Raw genomic sequence first — 23,797 nt, 5'->3', positions numbered from 1 at the left:
TAGAAAAAAGAAAGTGTCTCTCCTATATTTAGTGACATAAAATGTCAAAAAGACCAGAGTTCCAATTTGAGTTACTTAAAGTTGAAGCAAATTAGAACAGATTCAAGAGGCAAGGAGCCATTTTTCTGGAAAAGAAGAGGAAAATTCAAGAAAGGATAGTTTTTGTGTGGCTTCAATTGCCTTTGTATTGGCCTGTAAAGAATCAGCCTTGCCTGCTACTGAAAAGTATTTGTTAATGAGAAAAGGCCCAGCGCAACAAGGCATCTGCAGCCAAGCACTATGAGGCTTTAGAAGTTTTTGACATTTGGAATAAAATGTCTTTTCAAGGCTAATCAGAATAGTCTAATTAGGTATTTGTGCTCAGATGGACTGCACCAAGAGAGTGAAATAAAGACAAATGTTGTATGATTTTAAAAAGTACAACATACATGAATGGGAAACAGAGAAGATTGTCTTATGCTTCAGTGCTTGTCATTTTTAATTGTGGGGTATGTTTACTTCGGCTGCTCTGTTTTTATTTTTTAATAGGATTGTGGAAAACCTTTCTCCTAACATTTAATATATCCTGAAAGCATATAATGGATACGTGGCAGCAGTTACTTGACTGTTTGCTCGCTCCGTTTTTATGCCCTTTGATCTCGTCTTCTGCTTCAGTTCGGCACCGGGGACAATTAGGCATAAATGGGAGCAGCTGTGGTGTTGCGCTTGTAGCAAATAAAAGACATAGCAAGTATGTGATCTGGACCCACAATGTGTTCAAAGGGAAGCCAGAAGCATAGCCTTGACATCACAACAGATGCTAGCACATTTATAAAGTGCAGACTGCTATGTAATAATAATAATAATAATAATAATAATTCTGGGCGGCACGGTGGCGCAGTGGGTAGCGCTGCTGCCTCGCAGTTGGGAGATCTGGAGACCTGGGTTTGCTTCCTGGGTCCTCCCAGCGTGGAGTTTGCATGTTCTCCCCGTGTCTGTGTGGGTTTCCTCCGGGCGCTCCGGTTTCCTCCCACAGTCCAAAGACATGCAGGATAGGTGGATTGGCGATTCTAAATTGGCCCTAGTGTGTGCTTGGTGTGTGAGTGTGTTTGTGTGTGTCCTGCGGTGGGTTGGCACCCTGCCCGGGATTGGTTCCTGCCTTGTGCCCTGTGTTGGCTGGGATTGGCTCCAGCAGACCCCCGTGACCCTGTGTTCGGATTCAGTGGGTTGGAAAATGGATGGATGGATAATAATTCTTTACCTTTATATAGTGCTTTTCTCACTATTCAAAGTGCTTCAATGAGAGGGGAGCCATTTCAGCTGCCACTAATGTACAGCATCCACTTGGATGATGCAAAAGCAGCTATTTTTGCACCAGTACATTCACCACACATTAGTTGTTAGGTGAGAAGAGATATCCGATTAGAGACAGGGGAAGATTAGGGGACCAGAATTACTACGCCGTGGTGGGCAATTTAGCTTGGACATTAGGATACACACCAAAACTTTACAAATGATGGCCAGGAATCATCTGAATCATCTGAAGGAGGGCACCATTTTACAGCACAGTGTCCTCGTCACTGCACTGAGGCATTGGCATCCACATTCAGACCAGAGGGTAAGTGCCATCCGTTGGCCTCACCAACATCTCTTCCAGCAGCAACCTAAGCTTTTCCAAAATGGTCTCCCATCCAAGTACTGGCTGGGCCCAAAAATGCTTAGCTTCAGCTGTTCTGAAATGCATGTGGTGTGGCAGCTGTAAGTAGATGTGATGCATCCATGAGTGTCATTTTTAATATAATCAACAACCCAACTCTCCCTCTTTATTCATGACCTGTCTGATCATTATGTGTTTGCTAATTTTGTCATTGTGGAAAAAACTCCATATTCGAAATTTTCTTCACGGTGTACAGCACCGTAAACAGTTATTTTCTCCCAAACACAAAAAGCACTGTCTATAGCACTGTGTTTCACTGCCTATCCAAAATACTTCCATTCCTTTGCTCCATGCAGTTGTGTCACAAGGGTTGGTGCCATCCACTGTGGTAACCAAGGCCGGGTTAAGACCTCCACAGGACCCTGGGTGACTTGATGAATAGAGGTCCTTAAGAGAGAGTTGATCATGCCCAGTCATTTATTTCAGCATGGTATTTCTCTTTAATAATGCCACAAAGAGACTTAACTGTGGCATCTAGCATTTTCATCTTGATGACTGCAGCCCGTGGACTCTCAATTGTTTCATTGAGCGGGGTGATTTCTGCCAAAACATTTTACAGACAGTCATTTGTGTGTCACCCCCTCTGACAGAGTCACCTGGTGCAGTACCTTAGCCGGTCCAGAGCTGCTTCATGTCTTGTTCTCAGTGCTGATGATATCATTGCTGTCTATAGCATCCCAGAATTAGAACAAGTCAGCTGGAAAATAAATGAATGGATGGATGGATGGATTACAAAAATCAACATCACAACTATGCAGACCGTTCACTTAAAGCTAATTGGATGTTTATTTGGTCACAAATAAACAAATCAATAGAGAAAAGATGGCAGGAATCAACAGAGTGGGTCAACACTGTGGCTCCTCACATTTTTCTCTTCACAATTTTAATTATTATAGATAATTAATCATGAATGTGTTATAACAGGATAATAGAGTCAGGAGGTTATTTGTCTCAAACTTGGTTAATCCATGGTAGAACTGGGAATAAAGCAGAAACAAGCCCTCAAGATGACAAGATTCTATTGTAGAATTCACTCACATAGCCACAAAGGGTGAATCAGGATAACCCATCAACCCAACATGCATGTCATTGCAGATACGGGAGGAAAACTGGAATTTCCAGAAGAAAACCCACGCAGATACAGGGAGAAAGTGCAAACAACACATTCAAAAACAACGAGATGTGGGATTTAAACACAGGATACCGCACCCTTGAGGAACTAGCACTAACCTTCATGTCAATATATCCAGATGTATTCCTTGCTTTGCACCCAGTACCGTTGCAAACCTGAACTTGGCTAAGAGTGTTTAAGATTGTTATCTAAGTAAAATATTCATTTGATTGCAATATTAGATGGGCTATTCTGTATACTGTAGTTGTGGACACATGTAGTATGGTAGAGAGATGGACTTTAGCAGTGTTTAAAATTGCAACTTGGTGGTATTTTGGAGAATAGGATTAGTCTGAATAACCCATTTTTGTCAAAGCTGTTCTAATGTTGTTTTTGTTTCTTTCAATGGTGCCTCTTAAAGGGTTACTTTTGCACATCAGGCTTCTTTCATGTGAGTCTTCTTGTCTCTCACATTCTCAAGGTCTTTTCCACTGACTTAGCAATTTGTATAATGTGATGGAAGGTATGACTCTGTACAAGTGAATGACTTAGTAGTTGACACTTTTAAAATAGCCTTCTTCAGTGCACACATACAGCAAAAATACTTCTAGTCTTCTAGACTAATTTCCACATAAGCAAGAAGAGAGAACAACAGGAAAACCTTTTGCTGCCTTCTGTGAATTATTATTCTACCGTTTAACCGATCTGTTTAAAAAGGTTTAACCTCATTGGCTGGCTTGCATTAAACAGACCTTGTGAATCTTTCAGTGTGTGTGTGTGTGTGTTTAGGTAAGTTGTTTTTAATAAAATACAGGACAGAATAAACAACACCATGGTTTCTACCAGTCACAGCCGTGCGAATAGCAGGTCACCTAAGAGCCTCAAGTTACATTAGGGGTTTAATGACATATATATTCAGGAGGACTGAACCAGAGTAGTCAAGTAAACGTTAGCTGTAATTAAAGAAGCTATTTTTTTCAGTCACTGTTTACACTTTGTTGATGTGCCCTCCCTACACGCCTCCCCCACTCCTCCAGCCCAGTTCCAGTAAAAACAATGAATAGATTGTCTTAGCTGCAGGGTGTATTGAAAAAGCCTTCCCGACACCAAAACCACAGTTAACATCTGCAAGTGGTTACCTGTTAAAAATGCTTAGGGTGCTGAATTTAACGTCACAGGAGCAGCACGTCTTTCAGTGACTAACTAGAAGGGAATGCTTTTCTGGGAATTGGCCAAAAAGATTAACCTGTCTTTTTCTTCCCACTTGGTTTAAGGAACATTGTTTAAACAAGAAATTCAATATGATTGTCAACATATAATCACACTGTATGTATTAGACTTTTATTCAGCAAAATTCTTTTTCTATTTAATATCCATTTTTACTTCACTCAGAGTGCTCATAGCATTAAAATAATTGTAGTAATATAAGATATTATAGTTAATTACTAAAGTTTGAAATCCAAAAAAGCTACCTCTATTAAAGGATATCAGTTAGTCCTGAAGCCAAAATAGTACAAGGGATCAAAAACTGTATTCAGCACTTGCTCTGGGTGGAGTTCTGCCTTCTGCCTGATGCTGTTGTTGAAGGCCCCAGCTCCCCAAAACTCTGAATTAGATATAACAGATTTGACAAATAGACTGATAGAAGAACATATAAACCTGGAGACGTAAATGTAAGCTGTGTTGGGCTTTTAATAGAAGTTTTGGCATTAACAAAAATTTAAGTTGCTAACTTTATTAAAACAATGATGTTTGTATAACGATATGTATATATACTTAATATCTGTTGCTGAAATGATTTGTTTTAGACATGTAAATTGTACCTGGGCAGTTATGCAATATTTCTATTTCTCTAGAGGTCTGATCATTTGTGAAATGAAGTGGAAAAAATCAGAGATAACCAACAGTGCAGACTTATGAATTTTGCACTCAGGCCACTGTTAGGCTCTACCAGTGGTTGCCTTGTTCAGTCCTGGGGACCCTTAACGCCGTAAGTTTCAGAATCAGCGGGTTATTTTTACCTCTAATTGCTTATTATTACTTATTATTTAGTGGATGCCTTGATCCAAGGTGTCTTATAACATTCTTTTGTTTTTCCAGTTGGAGCACAGGCAGGTGCAGTGCTCATGGTCACACTGTATCAGTAGCACAATTTGATTCCACTGCCTCAGGTTTTGAAGTCCAAAGGTTTACCCAGTATGCCACACTGCCCACCATGTGATCTTATTGTTTAATTAGGTGGTGTTTTTCTTTCCATATTTGGAAACCGTTTATACTTTTGCCATAACTTTAATTACCTAACTCTGCTTTTTCCTATTAATTCACTTTTTCCAGTGAAGTTTTCCCACTTGATTGTATCCTGAAAATGACAATTAAGTGAAACAGATGCCAGGGCAAATGACAGTGAATGCTGAAGGCTGCATCTATTTCATTGTTAGACCCACTAGTGTGCTTATTAGTAAATAATGGAAAAAATAACCAGAACACAATAAAAGTGGAATGAAAATCATAAATGATGATGATGATGGATATAAGAGTCATTTGATATTCAGATTGGTTTTGTTAAATTGATTTGAGTATTTTCTTATGGCACACACGTGCCAGTCGGAGGCAACGAATGGGCTCAAAAGATGGTAATATCATGCTAAACCAGGGGGTGGCAGTGTGTACTAACCCTTTCTTTCTTTCTCCTGCAGACCACCTAAGGGAAATCCCACCTGAACCTATCAACACCACTTCCGGTTCTGGGCCCAATGACATTACTTCCAGTTCTGGTCCTAAAGACATCACTTCCTCTGACCTACCTATAAAAATGCCATCTTGTTCCTCTTAATTCAGTTCTGTCTTGAAGTCAGTCTGTAATGCCCTTCAGATTGCTGATTTTTTTGCATCTGTTTCAAGTTTCAAGGGTGGCTACCCTAAACCTTTTTCTGACTCCCTGTTATCTTTTCAGACTTAGTTATGTTAAAGTGTTTGCCTATATTTAGTGCCTAGTTAATGGAAGGTTCCGTTATAATCATTTGCAAGTGGAATATTTTGTCATTCTGACCAGAGACTACTTCAGTCAATGATCTTTTTTTAAATTTTGCTAAACTTTTTTAGAACAAACTTTATTGGACTGCGGAATTCTTTGGTTACATTTTTGGCTCATACTGGATCCTACCTTGCCAACTCAGTAGATGCTCAATTTTAGGAACATGGAAAAGACACAGCTACAATAATAATGATGATAAAATTCTTGAGCAGTAAGGTTTAAAGAAAAAAACACATAATTATCCCTATTTAACATACAATAATATTTGCTGCATTACAATTAAAATTTACCAAACCAGGTTTTATAGTTTGTAGTTTCCATCCATCCATCCATCCTCTTCCGCTTATCCGAGGTCGGGTCGTGGGGGCAGCAGCTTGAGCAGAGATGCCCAGACTTCCCTCTCCCCGGCCACTTCTTCTAGCTCTTCCAGGAGAATCCTGAGGCGTTCCCAGGCCAGCCGGGAGACATAGTCCCTCCAGTGTGTCCTGGGTCTTCCCCAGGGCCTCCTCCCGGTTGGACGTGCCAGGAACACTTCACCAGGGAGGCGTCCAGGAGGCATCCTGATCAGATGCCCGAGCCACCTCATCTGACTCCTCTCGATGTTGAGGAGCAGCGGCTCTACTCTCAGCCCCTCCCAGATGACTGAGCTTCTCACCCAATCTTTAAGGGAGAGCCCAGACACCCTGTGGAGAAAACTCATTTCAGCCGCTTGTATTCGCGATCTCGTTCTTTCGGTCACTACCCACAGCTCATGACCATAGGTGAGGGTAGGAACATAGATCGACTGGTAAATTGAGAGCTTTGCCTTAAGGCTCAGCTCCTTTTTCACTACGAGAGATCAATGCAGAGCCTGCATCACTGCAGACGCCACATCAATCCGCCTGTTGATCTCATGCTCCATTCTTCCCTCACTCGTGAACAAGACCCAGAGATACTTGAACTCCTCCACTTGGGGCAGGATCTCGCTCCCAACCCTGAGAGGGCACTCCACCCTTTTCTGGCTGAGGACCATGGTCTCGGATTTGGAGGTGCTGATTCCCATCCCAGCCACTTCACACTCAGCTGCGAACCGATCCAGAGAGAGCTGAAGATCACGGCCTGATGAAGCAAACAGGACAACATCATCTGCAAAAAACAGTGACCCAATCCTGAGTCCACCAAGCCGGACCCTCTCAACACCCTGGCTGCGCCTAGAAATTCTGTCCATAAAAGTTATGAACAGAATCGGTGACAAAGGGCAGCCCTGGCGGAGTCCAACTCTCACTGGAAACGGGTTCGACTTACTGCCGGCAATGCGGACCAAGCTCTGGCACCGATTGTACAGGGACCGAACAACTCTTATCAGGGGGTCCGGTACCCCATACTCTTGGAGCACCCCCCCACAGGATTCCCCAAGGGACACAGTCGAACACCTTTTCTAAGTCCACAAAACACATGTAGACTGGTTGGGCGAACTCCCATGCACCCTCTAGGACCCTGCTAAGGGTGTAGAGCTGGTCCACTGTTCCGCAACTAGGACAAAAACCACACTTTTCCTCCTGAATCCGATGTTTAACTATCCGACGGACCCTTCTCTCCAGAACCCCCGAATAGACTTTTCCAGGGAGGCTGAGGAGTGTGATCCCTCTGTAGTTGGAACACACCCTCCGGTCCCCCTTCTTAAAGAGGGGGACCACCACCCCAGTCTGCCAATCCAGAGGCACTGTCCCTGATGTTTCATGTGATGTTGCAGAGATGTGTCAACCAAGACAGCCCTACAATATCCAGAGCCTTGAGGAACTCCGGGAGTATCTCATCCACCCCTGGGGCCCTGCCACCAAGGAGTTTTTTGACCACCTCGGTGACCTCAGTCCCAGAGATGGGGGAGCCCACCTCCGAGTCCCCAGGCTCTGCTTCCTCATTGGAAGGCATGTTAGTGAGATTGAGGAGGTCTTCGAAGTACTCTCCCCACCGACCCACAACATCCCGAGTCGAGGTCAGCAGCGCACCATCCCCACCATACACAGTGTTGACACTGCACTGCTTCCCCCTCCTGAGACGCCGGACGGTGGACCAGAATCTCCTCGAAGCTATCCGAAAGTCGTTCCCCATGGCCTCCCCAAACCCCACCCATGCCCGAGTTTTTGCCTCAGCAACCACTGAAGCCGCATTCCACTTGGTCTGCCAGTACCTATCAGCTGCCTCCAGAGTTCCACAGGACAAAAGGGACCGGTAGGACTCCTTCTTCAGCTTGACAGCATCCCTCACCGCCGCTGTCCACCAACGGGTTCGGGGATTGCCGCCACGACAAGCACCGACTACCTTACGGCCACAGCTCTGGTCAGCCGCCTCAACAATAGAGGCACGGAACATGGCCCATTCGGACTCAATGTCCCCCACCCCCCTTGGTACATGGTCGAAGTTCTGCTGGAGGTGGGAGTTGAAGCTACTTCTGACAGGGGGCTCTGCCAGACATTCCCAGCAGACCCTCACAACACGTTTGGGCCTACCACGCCTGACCGGCATCTTCCCCCACCATCGGAGTCAACTCACCACCAGGTGGTGATCAGTTGACAGCTCCGCCCCTCTCTTCACCCGAGTGTCCAAGACATGTGGCCGCAAGTCCGACGACACAACCACAAAGTCGATCATCAAACTGAGGCCTAGGGTGTCCTGGTGCCAAGTGCACATATGAACACCCCTATGCTTGAACATGGTGTTCATTATGGACAATCCGTGACGAGCACAGAAGTCCAATAACAAAACACCACTCGGGTTCAGATCGGGGGGGCCATTCCTCCCAATCACACCCTACCAGGTCTCACTGTCATTGCCCACGTGAGCATTAAAGTCTCCCAGCAGTACGAGGGAGTCCCCAGAAGGTATGCCCTCTAGCACCCCCTCCAGGGACACCAAAAAGGGTGGGTACTCCGAATTGCTCTTCGGTGCATACGCACAAACAACAGTTAGGACCCGTCCCCCCACCCGAAGGCGGAGGGAGGCTACCCTGTCGTCCACCGGGGTAAACCCCAATGTACAGGCTCCAAGTCGTGGGGCAATAAGTATGCCCACACCCGCTCGGCGCCTCTCACCGGGGGCAACTCCGGAGTGGTAGAGAGTCCAGCCCCTCTCAAGGAGATTGGTTCCAGAGTCCAAGCTGTGCGTCGAGGTGAGCCCGACTATATCTAGCCGGAACCTCTCAACTTCGCGCACTAGCTCAGGCTTCTTCCCCTTCAGAGAGGTGACATTCCACGTCCCAAGAGCCAGCTTCTGTAGCCGAGGATCGGACCGCCAAGTTCCCCGCCTTCGGCCACCACCCAACTTACACTGCACCTGACCTCCTTGGCCCCTCCCATAGGTGGTAAGCCCATGGAAAGGGGGACCCACGTTGCTTCTTCGGGCTGTGCCCGGCCGAGCCCCATGGGTGCAAGCCTGACCACCAGGGGCTCGCCATCGAGCCCCACCTCCAGGCCTGGCTCCAGAGGGGGGCCCCAGTGACCCGTGTACAGGCAAGGGAAAACACTGTCCAAATTTTTTACTCATCATGGAAGTTTTGTTGAACCGCACTTTGTCTCATCCCTCACCTAGGACCAGTTTGCCTTGGGTGGCGCTACCATGGGCATAAAGCCCCGGACAACAGAGCTCCTAGGATCATTGGGACATGCAAACCCCTCCACCACGATAAGGTGGCGGTTTGAGGAGGGGCGGTTCGAGTTTGTAGTTTGACACTAAAATATACAATCTGGGAAATAAAACCTTAATTGAGGTAGGAGTGCAATTTATAGCAGCAGTTGTTTGGAGTAAAAGCCTGCTGGGGTATACGTTTTTAATATGTGCAAAATACTGTATAGAATGTCATATTACATATAAGTACAGAAGACTACAACATAAAGCCAGAGTGCTGGTTTCAAACCCCAGTCTGTTTACTGCATGTAGGGAGTTTACATGTTCTCCTGTCGTGTGGGTAGTTTTCCTAGTCATGTTACCACACTTTCTGCATTTGTGATAAAATGAAATCATGCTTTGTCAAATGAGTACAAACAAATGAGAAAATATGACTTGAATTCACTCTAATAAATTCATTACTTATAACAATGCCAGCAGCTACCGGTGCTGTAGGACCGGATTTATAAACTATTGATCTAGTAAATAGTGGAAGTGAAGGTAAATCTAACCATCACATGTTGAAAGAAGGCAATGATTGTTGGCAAATCCTAAGGTAAACACAAAAACAATAATAATTAATAATTTAATAGAATAAGATCAGGGAGGCTCCATGAACTGAAAAACATAAATTCTGCCCAAAAAGCTTTGTAATTTTTTTTTTCCTTTGATAAAGGATGGAGGTTTATAGCACAGCCTCTTCAGAATTCTCTCCCCGTTTATTCCTTGGATAGAGAACCAGCAAGCCTAACATTAAACAGAAAAGCTGTGGCTCACCATCTTTTAACCATCTTGGAACACTTCATCCTTGTCTTGTCATGGGTCTGTTTCCCTATCAACACTCCTAATGTAGTTAGGGATGATGAGCCACCCTGTGATAATGGCATAAATATTTACACATTGGAAACAGTATGATAACATATTGTACAGTCCATACACACATACTGAATTAGGCTGTGTACTTCTTTTTATGTATTTTCTGTTCCTAACATCTATGTAACTGAGGCTTGACATTTTTCTGATATTGCATTTGCAATTTGTTTCTGATAGCTAGTCAGGTGTCTGCTGTTTTATCATTAAATAAGGGATTTTTATGCCTTTCTCTTTAGCTTTTATTAGCATTTGTGGAACACCATGCTTCCCAGTGTTGCTGTCTCACTGCTGCAGAGTTTTGGGTCAGAGCCTAGTGTGGGGTCCGTGTAGACCTTGCATATACTTTCCACTTTTCCCACCACAGCCCAAGGACACAACTGTATTGGTGGTTGTAAAGCGGCCCTGTATGAGCAAATGTAAATGTGTGTTTGCCCTATCTTGTCCCTGATGCTACCTGGATAAGCGAGTTTGATAATGGAAAGTAGCAGTCCATACAGACACTGCTCGTGTAGAGCAAGTTAAAACGGCAATGAGTCTTTTCTTTGTTGGAAACTCTTCCTGATAAGTATTTCCCACCCCTATAGCCACAAGTATACACAATCAGCACAAGTACAGCACAAGCACAACTCTTTTCCTTCCTTCTTTCCTAGGTCACTGCCTCCTCCACTCCTTTTCATAAGCTTTGTCCTCCTCCTCCCAAATATGGCTCCATGATGTGAGTCAGGCAGCTCCTTTTATTCAAGCGGACTTGGAAGTGGCTCCAGTCTTCCGCACATGTGGTCTGTAGGCACTTCTGGGTGAAGCAGAAACAAAATAACATAGGGACTCCTCAATCCTGCAGCTTCCCCTGGCGGCCCCCAAAGGGCTGTCCTCCGGGACTACATTACCTGGCATGCCCTGCAGGCACCCATTTGGGAATCTAAGCCTGGGCTCGCTGCCATCAAGCATCTTGGGGGGGGGGGGGGGGGGGGGTGTTGGGGGGGGAGGGATAAAGCTCTGTATAAGTTGTCTCCCCCTGTCCTTCCATCCTGAAGTCATCTTGGCTGGGTAAAGTTGCCAGCTGTTCATCACAACAGGTATATTAGGTTAATTGGCTATTTTATAATATGCTTGACAGGCCTATACAATATCATTACAAAAACATGGAAACTGTGACCAAAAACTAAAAAGCAAGTGATACTGGAGGCATGTATTTTTACATCAAACAGATTATGTGTGAAATCTTTGCATGTAGACAGTAAGTACAGTATGCATATCCAGAAAAAGAATGGCACAGCGGTGTAGTAGTGCTGCTGTCTCGCAACAAGGAGCCTGGGGTTCAAGTGACAAGTGCTACTTGTGTGGAGTTTGCATGTTCTCCCCAAGTCACACATAGGCTTCCTCCAAGTGCTCTGGAATCCTGCCACAGTCCAAAGACCTGTGAGTGAGGTGGACCGGAAATGCTAAATTTGCCTCCTGATGTCTGTGTGTTTGTCTATGTGTGTGTGATCACCGAGTGATGGGCTTATCCCTGTATGGGAAATGTCCCTCCCTTGAACCTTCATAATTCCTGGGATAGACTCCAGTTTTTCTGTGAACTTGCTTTAGATAATTGGATTTAGAAAAAAGAAAAAAAATTGTTTGTATGCTTTAATATACATAATAGCACATTGCATCAGTGAGTGGCATAATTTAAACAATCCATCTAATCATTTTTTGTTCCTGATTTTTCATTTTATGAAATTACACTTTATTAAATGTGATTACCACCTTGGCACCCCAACATCCTGACTGTCACTCTGGTTTGCCTCCTGAAATGGATTAGTCAACAGAATTTCCCTGGGCACCATGATTGACCAGGCAGATCTTGAAACAATGAAACGACAAAGAGACCAGCTGAGTCTATGCCACTGAAGGAAATCAGCAACAAAAAAATGGTCTGCTAAATATTAGCTGTATTTGCCTTGATAATAATAGATCTGCCCTTGAAGAGATCTGGATCCAAAATGAACAGTGACTTAAAGTTGCTTCTCTGCTTGCATAGGAAACTGGCAGGAAACGACGGAGGGACAGTTGACTAACAGAAATGACATCATGGTCCACTTGTAATATCTCCATCCATTCTACTCTAAACCAAGTAATAGAAATTAAAGACTGTGTTTCACCCTCATCCTTACCCATTGTTTTTACCTGACCCAAAGCGAGGAAGGTGCTTCCTAGGCTTGTGACAGGAAGTGTGCCCACCTTGAAAAAATGGAGCAGCACAATGTTTTTTTAGCATTTGTCAACTTAGTCTCCTGGAAGGTGAACACACTTCTCCCACCAGTGTTATAAACTCCAGATGCCTTCTGAAAAAAATAAACTTCTTGGAAATCACATCACTGTACCACTTCATCAATGACATAGTCATAAGTGTCCAAGTGATGACCTTGCCTGAAAGAGAAAGAAGTCAGAAGGCACCAAATCTGGAGGGTTGGGCAACAGTTCAAAGTTGCCTTCTTGCAAGGTTTTCACTGTCGTATGCATTCTGTGTGGTGGAGCTTGGTTGTGATGAAAAAGGACTTTATGGATGTTTTTTTGGCAATGGCAGGCAAGAGAGTCAGTTGTTGGGTAGCACTTTGAGCTACTTTTTGTATGAAAATGTGCTATATAAATAAATGTTGTTGTTGTTGTTGAAAGTTGGAGGGAATTATAAATAAGGTCTGGTCTACTTAAGAAATTTCAGGTAGCTGATGTTACACCTTCATATGAAAACTCATATTCAATCAGACCAAATTATAAATAATTACATTTATGAAGAAACTACCATAGTATAAATAAATATGTAGTTCTTTGAAAAAGAACAGACCTATCTATAGCCTAAAATGAGATCAATTTAACCTTGGGGTGTCGACCAACTTATAAGCAACTTTACTTTGTTACTATTTATTCTCCCAAAAATAAGCCCGCATTTAAAAGCTATGAATGAAAACATACAATATACCCTATGATTCAGTAGCTTGTGATAAACACCTTAATTCTAAAACACAATGCAAAAAATAATTGCATGAAAGGTCAGGTTTTATTAGTTTTATTTTATGCTTAATTGTTTTTGACATTTGCACTTAAACAGTGCAGACAGCTTAGGCTGAAGTGTCAAACGTAAAGACCACAACATTTATTGAAAATACCCCTATAATTTTGTTCACAGGCTAAGAGGTTTGACATCACATGAAGCATTAATGTATGTTTCAAAAACAGTTAATTGTTTCCCAGGAAACGTTACATTAAAGACTGAATTATATTTTTATTTCAAAACGATGGAAGGTAAAATAGAATAAATATGAGTAAAGCTTTAGTTCAGTATTGTGTTAATAAAAGGCTTTATTTAAAACCTAACGCAGAGCGCAACAGTTGTAAATTAATTATTTTCAGCAAGAGCCTGGATCTTCATTTAATAAAAAAGTGATTTTACTGTATTTAACATTTACAATGTTGAAATCTGTAGATGACTATATTATAATAGTAAAAGTCTGCAAAATAATAGCTAAAGGGAGTGAGAGTCTGTGTAATGTGTGGTTCGGTGGAAATGAAATTTGTGAATTGTTTGAAAGAGTTTGTACCTTTACAGGTTGTACACTGTTGTTATATTTTGTTGATACAATTAATAAACAAATGTACATATACAGGGGTGTCAAACTCGTGTCCTGTGGGTCCACAGTGGCTGCATGTTTTCATTCCTGCCACTTTCTTTCTTACTTAGTAACCCATTAGTACTGCTAGTGAAACATGCCTCTTTTGCCCTAATTTTAATTTACTTGCATTTTAAGATTCAGGACCTTTTTAATTGTTTCCTTTTCCCCCAAACAGCAACAGGCACAGCGAGCCAACTGATGACCAGTTACCACTGGGGTCTTGAACTCTGTTCCTGGAGGGCTCCTAATTCTTCATGTTAATGGAACGTGTTATTGAATTTGAAAGCTTGCTATTGTTCTTATTCTGCCACACCAGGCATTTTCAAAACTGTTGATTCCCTTTTTTTCAAGAACGTGCTCTGTTTGTGGACCAGAGCAGATCAATATTTCTCAGACCTTCATTTTTATCTTATCACATGAAACGTGTACTGGATGATGGAGCCATAGGTGCAAATGTGATCAACTTAGCTGGTTATCTAACTAAGCTGGCTCACTTTGCATCTCACTACTGTTTGTCTGCTAGAAGCAATTAGCATTCAGAATCTTATAAAGCAAGTCAAATAGAATTAAGTCTAAAGCAGTATTTTTTATTAGCAGCAATACTAGGTTACTAATTACGAAAGTGACAGGAGCAAAAACCTACAGGCCCTGTGGCCCTCCTGGATCAGTTTGACACCTTTGTTTAATAACAGATACGCTGGTTTGAAAAATCAATGATTTCATGAATTAAACAAATATTTTCGTGTACTCCAGTAAAGGAAAAGCCAAATGAGTCAGGAATGACTCAGTAATAAAAAATAATGGCGCCTGGCAAAAGACACTACTCAATGAAATGTTATATTAACCATACAATAAAACCCACAGATTTCTGTTACATTTTCCATGTAACTTAGTAGTAGGGTGTTGTACCGTGTTAGTCATTATGAATGTAGTGAGAAGTCAAGCAAAATGACACCTTTTATTGGCTAACTAAAAAGATTACATTATGCAAGCCTTACTATTCCATTATATTTAAAAATCTTTTTGTTTTGTTTAAATAAAGTAGAAAACAAAACGAGAGGAATAAGCACACAGTACTTTCAGTGCATGCTTCCTAAATAAATGTGACGAGACCATCAAATTTAAGGTGTTGTTCACTATACAGTACATCTTTAAGAGTATCTAATACTACTGTAGATGTGTAAAGGCAATATGAGAAAGCACCAAAAGAGTTTTATTTATCCATTCCCAATGTGAACACTCTTAAAATTATAATGGCGGGGGATTTTAATTGTGTTTTAAATCCAGACCTATATAGGTCTCCTGCCACAGGGGCGATGACATCTAACACTGCAAAGACAATTACACAGTTTGCAACTGACCACAACTTATCAGACCCCTGGAGATTTCTAAACCCAAATTCAAGAACATATTCCTTCTACTCACCAGTGCATCATTGCTACTCAAGAATTGATTATTTTTTTGTAGGCAACCATTTCTTGCCTACGATTAAATCCTGCAAGTATGATGCTATTGTTATTTGTGACCATGCCCCTCTGATCCTGGAAATAAAATCATTATGCTCCACATACTCATCTCACAGATGGCGTCTTAACCCACTTTTATTAGCAGACGAGAACTTTACAGAATTTATATCAAAACAAATATATCCTCAGAGGTCTCTGCTGGGACACTCTGGGAAACCCTGAAGGCCTTCCTAAGAGGACAGATTATCTCATATCTTTCCCACAGAAATAAACTGGAAGGCAAGCAGGTATTAAAGCTAACCAACGAAATTACTAGAATAGATGAAGAACATGCCAAGTGTCCAAGTGAGGCTCTTCATAGGAAAAGGCAGGCTCTGCATTCAGAGCTCAACCTCTTAACAACTAAAGAAACTGAACAACTCATTTTTAAATCAAGACATCATTACTATGAACAAGGAGAGAAAGCTAATAAGCCCTTAGCTCAACAAATCCACAAGCAAGAAGTTCGTAATGCAATCCCAGCAATTACCAACACAAACGGAGACATAATCATTGACCATAAAAATATAATGCACACATTTAGAGACTACTATAAATCCTTATATTCTACTGAGTTTAAAGAAAACAACACACAATCTAATGCATTTCTGGATGCATTACAGATACCACAAATAGATACTCTTAGTGCAGAGGAATTGGATAAACCTCTAGCGCTACCAGAATTACTAGATGCTATAAAGTCACTTCAGAGTGGGAAAGCAGCAGGTCCCGATGTCTACCCTGCCGAATTTTATAAGAAGTTCTCCACTCAGCTAGCTCCCCTTCTATTAGCAACATTAACAGAAGCAAGAGACAATAAAATTCTACCTCAAACTTTTCATCAAACATCAATCACTTTCTTTCCTAAACAAAATAAGGATGTATTACAATGTGCATCACACAGACCAATTTCACTTCTGAATAATGATGTTAAAATATTCTCCAAAGTCCTAGCTAGAAGGATGGAGAAAGTACTGCCTTCAGTAATATCACAAGATCAAACTGGATTTATTAAAGGCCGACAATTAGCATCCAGTCTTCGACGCCTGTTTAATGTAATATATTCACCCGCAAAGTCAAACATCCCAGAGATTTTATTATCCTTGGGTGCAGAAAAAGCATTTGATATGATTGAATGGAACAACCTTTTCACTACATTGGAGAAATTTGGGTATGGCCCAAACATTTGTGCATGGATTAAACTACTGTATACCAATACAGAAGCTTCAGTTTGTATTAACAACATTAATTCAGACTACTTTAAACTAGAACAAGTTTGCCCCTTGTTACCACTACTTTATGCAATCGCCATTGAGCCACTAGCAGTTCACTTTCGAAATGCTTATGAGATAAAGGGGATTATCAGAGAATGACTTGAACAGAAAATTTCTTTATATGCAGATGATATGGTACTGTATATATCAGACCCACAAAATACTGTGCCTACAGTCCTAACAGCACTAACAGAATTCCAAAAGATTTCTGGTCTCAGAATTAATTTGACTAAAAGTGTGCTCTTTCCAGTGAATTCTCAAACACACAATATTAGATTGGACACCTTCCCTTTTATCATCGCAGATCAGTTCAAATATCTAGGGGTAAACATCACAAGTAAACATAAAGCTCTTTATCAACACAATTTTGCTGTCTGTATGGAAAAAATCAAGCAAGACTTACATAGGTCAACCCTTCCTTTCACTTTAGCTGGAAGAATTAACATTGTTAAGATGAATATCCTCCCTAAGCTTCTCTTTTTATTTCAAAATATTCCAATATACAGCAATAAATCGTTCTTTAAGAAATTAGATTCAACCATAACCACATTTATTTGGAATTCAAAACATCCACGTATCCAAAGAGCAACCCTACAAAGGCCAAAGGCAGAAGGTGGCATGGCTCTGCCTAACTTTCAATTTTACTACTGGGCAGCAAACATACAACATATAAAAATGTACATTGACACAAATAGATGAACATATGCAGGCTTGGTCTACAATAGAAATAGAATCCTGCAGTTCATCTTTATATTCCTTGCTTTGCGCCCCAATAAATGCAAATTATCGCCAATATACTAATAACCCAATAGTGCTTCACTCACTCAGAATATGGAACCAATGTAGGAAACATTTTAAGATAGAGAATCTTTTATCAGTGGCACCACTGCATGAGAACCGCCTTTTTCAACCATTGCAAACATAAGCAGTTTTTAATGTCTAGAAAACATTTGGGATTAAATCACTTAGAGATCTGTACATAGACAACGTCTTTGCATCCTATGAACAATTACATTCTAAATTTAACTTTCCAGCAACACATTTCTTTCACTATCTTCAAATTAGAAACTTTGTTAAACAGAACCTGCCCAATTTCCCTCATCTCCCACCTCCCTCTATGCAGGAAAAAATACTTATCAGTTTCAAGGACTTAGACAGAATCTCTGCAATATGTAAAACCATTTTACAGTCCTACCCTTTCAATGATCCAAGAGGACAGGTGGGAAAAGGATCTCTCACTCAACATATCAGAAAAGGAGTGGAAGGTAGCAATGCAGAGAATTCACTCAAGCTCCATATGTGCAAAGCATACAATTATTCAACTAAAAATTACATATCGAGCACATCTGTCTCGCTTAAAATTATTCAAAATGTTTCCAGGGCAAGATCCAACCTGCGAATGCTGCAACAAACTAACATCATTTTGGACCAAGATTTTTAAACGCCTTTCAGACAGCCTTGGTGTCACAATCCCTCCTAATCCACTAACAGCTGTGTTTGGTGTACTTCCAGAGGGGCTTAAAGTGGAGAAGGACAAATAAACTGTAATTGCCTTTACTACACTATTGGCACGTAGACTTATCTTGCTCTGGAAGAATCCTAACTCTCCCATTTTAAGTCAATGGGTAACTGATGTTATATATTATTTGAAATTGGAAAAAATAAAATTCTCACTTAGAGGATCTGTGCAGAAATTTTTCCAAACCTGGCAGGATCTAATCAATAATATTATTATTATTATATTATATTATTATAATTTTAGAATAAGCTTTTAAAGCACTGAGGAAGCAGATACTCTCCCTTTTTTTGATTCTTCATTTATCTATATTCACTTATTACTCTATCTGCTAATTTTTACTAGGTTTAAATTTTATTCTGCTAGCCATGCTCTCTTTCTCAGGGGTGGGGGTTGATTTGTTTTCAATACTATTCTTGTAAAATTGATGTATTTGTATGGAATGTTGTGTGATTTCAATAAAATCAAAACAGCATTGTGTACACTATGAATCTGCCATGAAAATGTACACTCACATGCAATTCAGGACTTGCGCAAGAACTAGTAATACAGAGTTTGAATGAATCACTCACTGTAAGTCAGTATGTGAGCAACTGACTCACATGTGAATAGGCACAATTCAAAGCACATTTATTACACATACAGTGAACAACAAATGCTTCTCATATTTGTAACATGAGAGATTGATTACTTTAGACAATCAGAGTACATAAGGTTTGAGGGGCCAAATAATTATCCAAATATTAGTTTAAGGCATCTTCCTAAAATAAAGGAGTTTGCCTGTGTATATTTCCAGGCAGGACAATAAGTAAGTGATAGAATTCACAGTTTGGAGCTTGACTAATGGTGACACCCACTATTTGTTATAGTTGGGAAACTGAACAGAAAAGAGTTTTTCTCTAAAGGCAATTAAAATAACAAGGGGCTGCCTAAAATCACCAGCTGTCAGTGTTTAAAGATGGTTCATTTTGAATTTAATGGATGTCTTTGAAGTACTGCCTATTCTTCATTTTAAATTTTATTCTGTTATAAATAATTTGTGGTTAACTTACCTATCAATACTAGTGTACACGTGCTATCATTCATTTTAAAAAGCAACCAGAAGAAAATACATGTATCAAGAAGAGGAGCTCCATGGTATAGTGCAGTGGTTTTCAAGTACAGTCATCCCAGCCAAAGTCCTCTTTTAACTGGACCCTTATATTAACAAAGCAAGCTGTTATTTCCCAGTTTTTGTTTTTTGTGTCAGTCTAGAAATCACAAACTGATTATGTTATTTTTGCAATGAACACATAATAAATATGTTTTACTTTTTAGTGTTTTGTCCTTTTTCATTTTCTGATTATTTATGTCATTATTTACTAATGAGTGCACAAGTGGCTAACACTACAATAGGTGCCCTTTAGCAGTCAGTGTTTTTTAATTCTAGTGTTTCCCATGCTTGTCATTCATTGTCAGTATTCGGATACAATTAAGAGAGCAAACTTCACAGAAAAAGTGAATTGAAAAAAAAAGTGTCAGAGTTAAGTATCCAAAAATATGGCAAAAATATTTCTTGATTTTATATAAATGTGCATCTAACACTAATATGCTTTTGTGAAGGCAAATTAAAGAGGAGAAATAAAAGAACAGCTAATTAATCAATGAGATCATCCATCCATCCATTTTCCAACCCGCTGCATCTGAACACAGGGTCACGGGGGTCTGCTGGAGCCAATCCCAGCCAACACAGGGCACAAGGCAGGAACCAGTCCCAGGCAGGGTGCCAACCCACCGCAGGACACACCCACACACCAAGGCCAATTTAGAATTGCCAATCCACCTAACCTGCATGTCTTTGGATTGTGGGAGGAAACCGGAGCGCCCGGAGAAAACCCACGCAGACACGGGGAGAACATGCAAACTCCACGCACGGAGGACCCGGGAAGCGAACCCAGGTCCCCAGATCTCCCAACTGCGAGGCAGCAGCGCTACCCACTGCGCCACCGTGCTGCCTCAATGAGATCAGTTAGAGGTAAAAATGAGTCATTGGTTATGGAACTGGTGGGAACAAAACCCTGCAGCCAAAAGGTGCTCTCAGGACTGAACCTGAGAACCACTAGTATAGACATACCATAACATATCAGCATTACAAGTAACAAATAAGTAAACTCAGGCAATTGACGTCCACATTTTGTGGACTATACTACCAATTCAAATTTTCCACTTTATAAAACATGAACCCTCCCTCACATGGGATAATTATAATACATTCTTATTTTGGAGAAAAAATGGTTTTGGTTATTGAAATATGATATTGTCAAGTTAACTGGAATTAATTAAATGAATGACCTGTTCTTGTAATATACTGTAATAACATTTATTTATTTAGATTCTTTAAACAGACAAATTTGTCCTTGGGAACACATAAAGAGCTATCTACTTATCTCTCTATATATCTAATTATTTATTTGGAGGAATCTGTTATAGGTATTTCATCTGATTTTACTAGTTTTGTCAAAAAGCTGTTAGTTCCAATAGTTTTCTCAATTATTTAGTTTTTCTGTGTTGGTACTTCACACATTACTGAGTTTTATATCTCTTTTTTACATTTAAGCTATTCTTGTCTATATTATTTTTAATTGTGTTCTCTTAAAAACGTTAAATTTCAAGGTTATCATATTGCCTCTGAAGCTCTTTGATAATTCTTCTCTTACTTATTTTTTTTTCCTGTGTGGAAATGTTACATGCAATATTACATGTCCCACTGTTTTGGCAATTTGATACATTTCTTATTTTTTATGCTGTCTATTTTGTTCTTCTTGAAAAGTACAAATGATAAATTATTTGTTTTTTGGTCTTTATACTTAATATATATTATAATATTTATATTACTCATATTTTCCTTAATTATCTGCTCCCGTTCCTCATAGATAAAAATTTTACTTGTTTCTATAGGTGTTATTTTTCAAGTGACTACTTATCAGTTTCATTAACATGGTTTTCCATAGCTGAGTTTCAACAGGCTCAAGTGTGTTGTGAGTATAAACCTCTTCAGAATGCAAACCTGGGTCCTTCCTAGCAGTTGCTATATTTTCAAAGTGTGGCAATGATCATCAAGTGTTTGTTAGTGAAGAACATAAAATGGGAACTCTATTTTAATGCAATGAGGGGATGAGATTCATGCTATTGTGTACTCAATCACTTCATCTCAGGCTCAGCCATTTGAGCTCTGTTTCATTATACAGGAATCAACTAAACCCGGATAGGTTGCCAGCACATCATTATTTAACCTAAAATACACCATTTTAGCATGTGGGTAGAAACCAGATTCCTAGAGAAAAACAACATAGGTGTGGTAGAGGGCACAAGTTTCAATGAAACAGTAACCAGGTAGAGAATTGAAGAAATAGCTCATTCAGAGTCAGCAATAAAACAAATATGTACAAATGTGTGATGTAAGAGAAAGCCCTCAATAACACATTGAAAATACACAAACCCCACCCTGACAACGGGGAGGATTGGAGGGGCTATCTAAATGCAACAGTATTAAACAAAGCCGCAATGTTCTAATGTGTTTACCAGATTCAGGGATACAACTGAAATAAGCAAATAAATAAATTAAATACATTTGCTGCTTCAAAGTTTAACCTTTGAACTTGGTTCTTGTGCATTCTGGCTCATATGCACTATTTTCTATAGTACCTAATGGTGAGTATCAATATTATCACCATCCTCATTATTATCATCGGGGTATAAAGGCCATTTTCTGAGTTTGTTCAGGTTAGACAGCTACTCCCAGGCCTTTTTCTTCCTTGCTGCATGATCTTTTGGAATGAGATTCTCTCTTTTCATATCACTCAGCACCACGTCTAATCACATCTTCTTCAGCCTCTCTCCGGGCTTCATCCCCTCAACGTCCATCTTGATGCATATATTCATCCAATTGTTCTCTGCCTTTTGCTCAGCATACCCAAAACACCTTAGTCCTTTTCTCCTCAGCATAACACCTACCACCTTCACACCTTGTTCATCTCTTAACACAGCATTCACAAACTCCTTCTCAGTATGTGGTCCAGCACATTTAATATGAGAAGATGGAGCAAACATTGACACTCTGTTAAGAGATTATGTTACTCAAAAGTATAGCCTGTGTTACCAGATGACAGTTGCTGAAAAGCATCTCTTCACAGTATATTTGTTTTCACAAAATGGAAAAAAGGACAGTATAACTCAGTAAACAGATAATCTCTTCCTTCGAAAAAAATAAAAATAGAGTACCTTTCCCATAAAGCTTTGATTGTATTTGTTCTGAGAGGCAGCCTTTAATGTGCTAAATCATACATGTGCCAGGCTTTGACTAATTTCGGGTGATTTTGGTGTTTTTGTGTTTACTGTTTCTGTGTTAGTGGAAAGGCCACAACTTTTTGATCTACTCACTTTATTCTTGGCTGCTACAAGTGACCTGAAGTGTATCTAGATTTCACTCCCTGTTCTGAAACAGTTTTAATCAGATTTGACTTTTTACTGGAAATCTCTGTCATAAATACAACTGCTTAAGTGCCCAGACAGAACAAAAGCTTTATTATAATAGCACTGCTTGTAGAAGTTTAAAACAACAACTTTCACTACTGTCACCAGACTGGGGCACTTGTGACAAGATCCACCACAGGAGACTACCTTCTAGAAAAGAGGGGTTCATTATAGAAAAATAAATGATAACAGGGAGGATATCTAAAGGAGTGGCATAGGGTAATACAAAAGAAATGCAATAAAGTCTAAGCTGTAGAAAATAAGATATTCCTAACTGGCACTAAAGATCAACATGTCTAACATAGTCCTTTCTCACCAAACACCTTTTTTTACTAATGCTGGACTCCTTTTCCTCCTTCTCCTTTCTGTCAGTTGAGCCTTTGTCACACTCCTCTGTAGACTTTGGGAGGCTGTGGAGGGCCTTGTAAAGCTACACTATGCCTTGGTTACTTCTATATAATGCTATGGCTGCATTATCCAGATGCATTTCGAGGTTAGGAAGCCCATAAAAGACCTGAGGCTACCTCAATGGAACTCATTTTGGTGATCCTTATTTTCTCTTCCTTTAGGGTTGCCCTTTAAGTCTACCACCCCCCAGGCAGTGCTATGGAAGTGTGAATCTTAGCAACATTACATTTCTGCCATCTGCTTATGTGGAGGACCAACAACATCTTTATCCTTGTTCTCCAACTTACCTTTATAATTTCATCCCATATAGGAAAGGTCTGCTTATCTTTCAATTGGGTTTTAATATCCTGCCCTGGGAGAGTTTAGAACAGAATTTCCAGCTTCCTGCAGTGCACCACACAACCCGTATGTTCCCTACAACTGCTAATACAGCGTTTGTGCAAGTGGTCCCAGAGAACATAGATAAGTCTGCCTGGATGGACAACTTGAGAAAGAGAAAAAAAATTTAAAAATAGAAAGTCGGCACTATTGAAGACAGGGGATATTTATCCACATTAGACCACCGAGACTCCT

This window comes from Erpetoichthys calabaricus, chromosome 4 (assembly GCF_900747795.2).
Source record: "Erpetoichthys calabaricus chromosome 4, fErpCal1.3, whole genome shotgun sequence".
Classification (NCBI taxonomy): domain Eukaryota; kingdom Metazoa; phylum Chordata; class Cladistia; order Polypteriformes; family Polypteridae; genus Erpetoichthys; species Erpetoichthys calabaricus.
Note: the sequence above shows the minus strand (reverse complement) of the source record.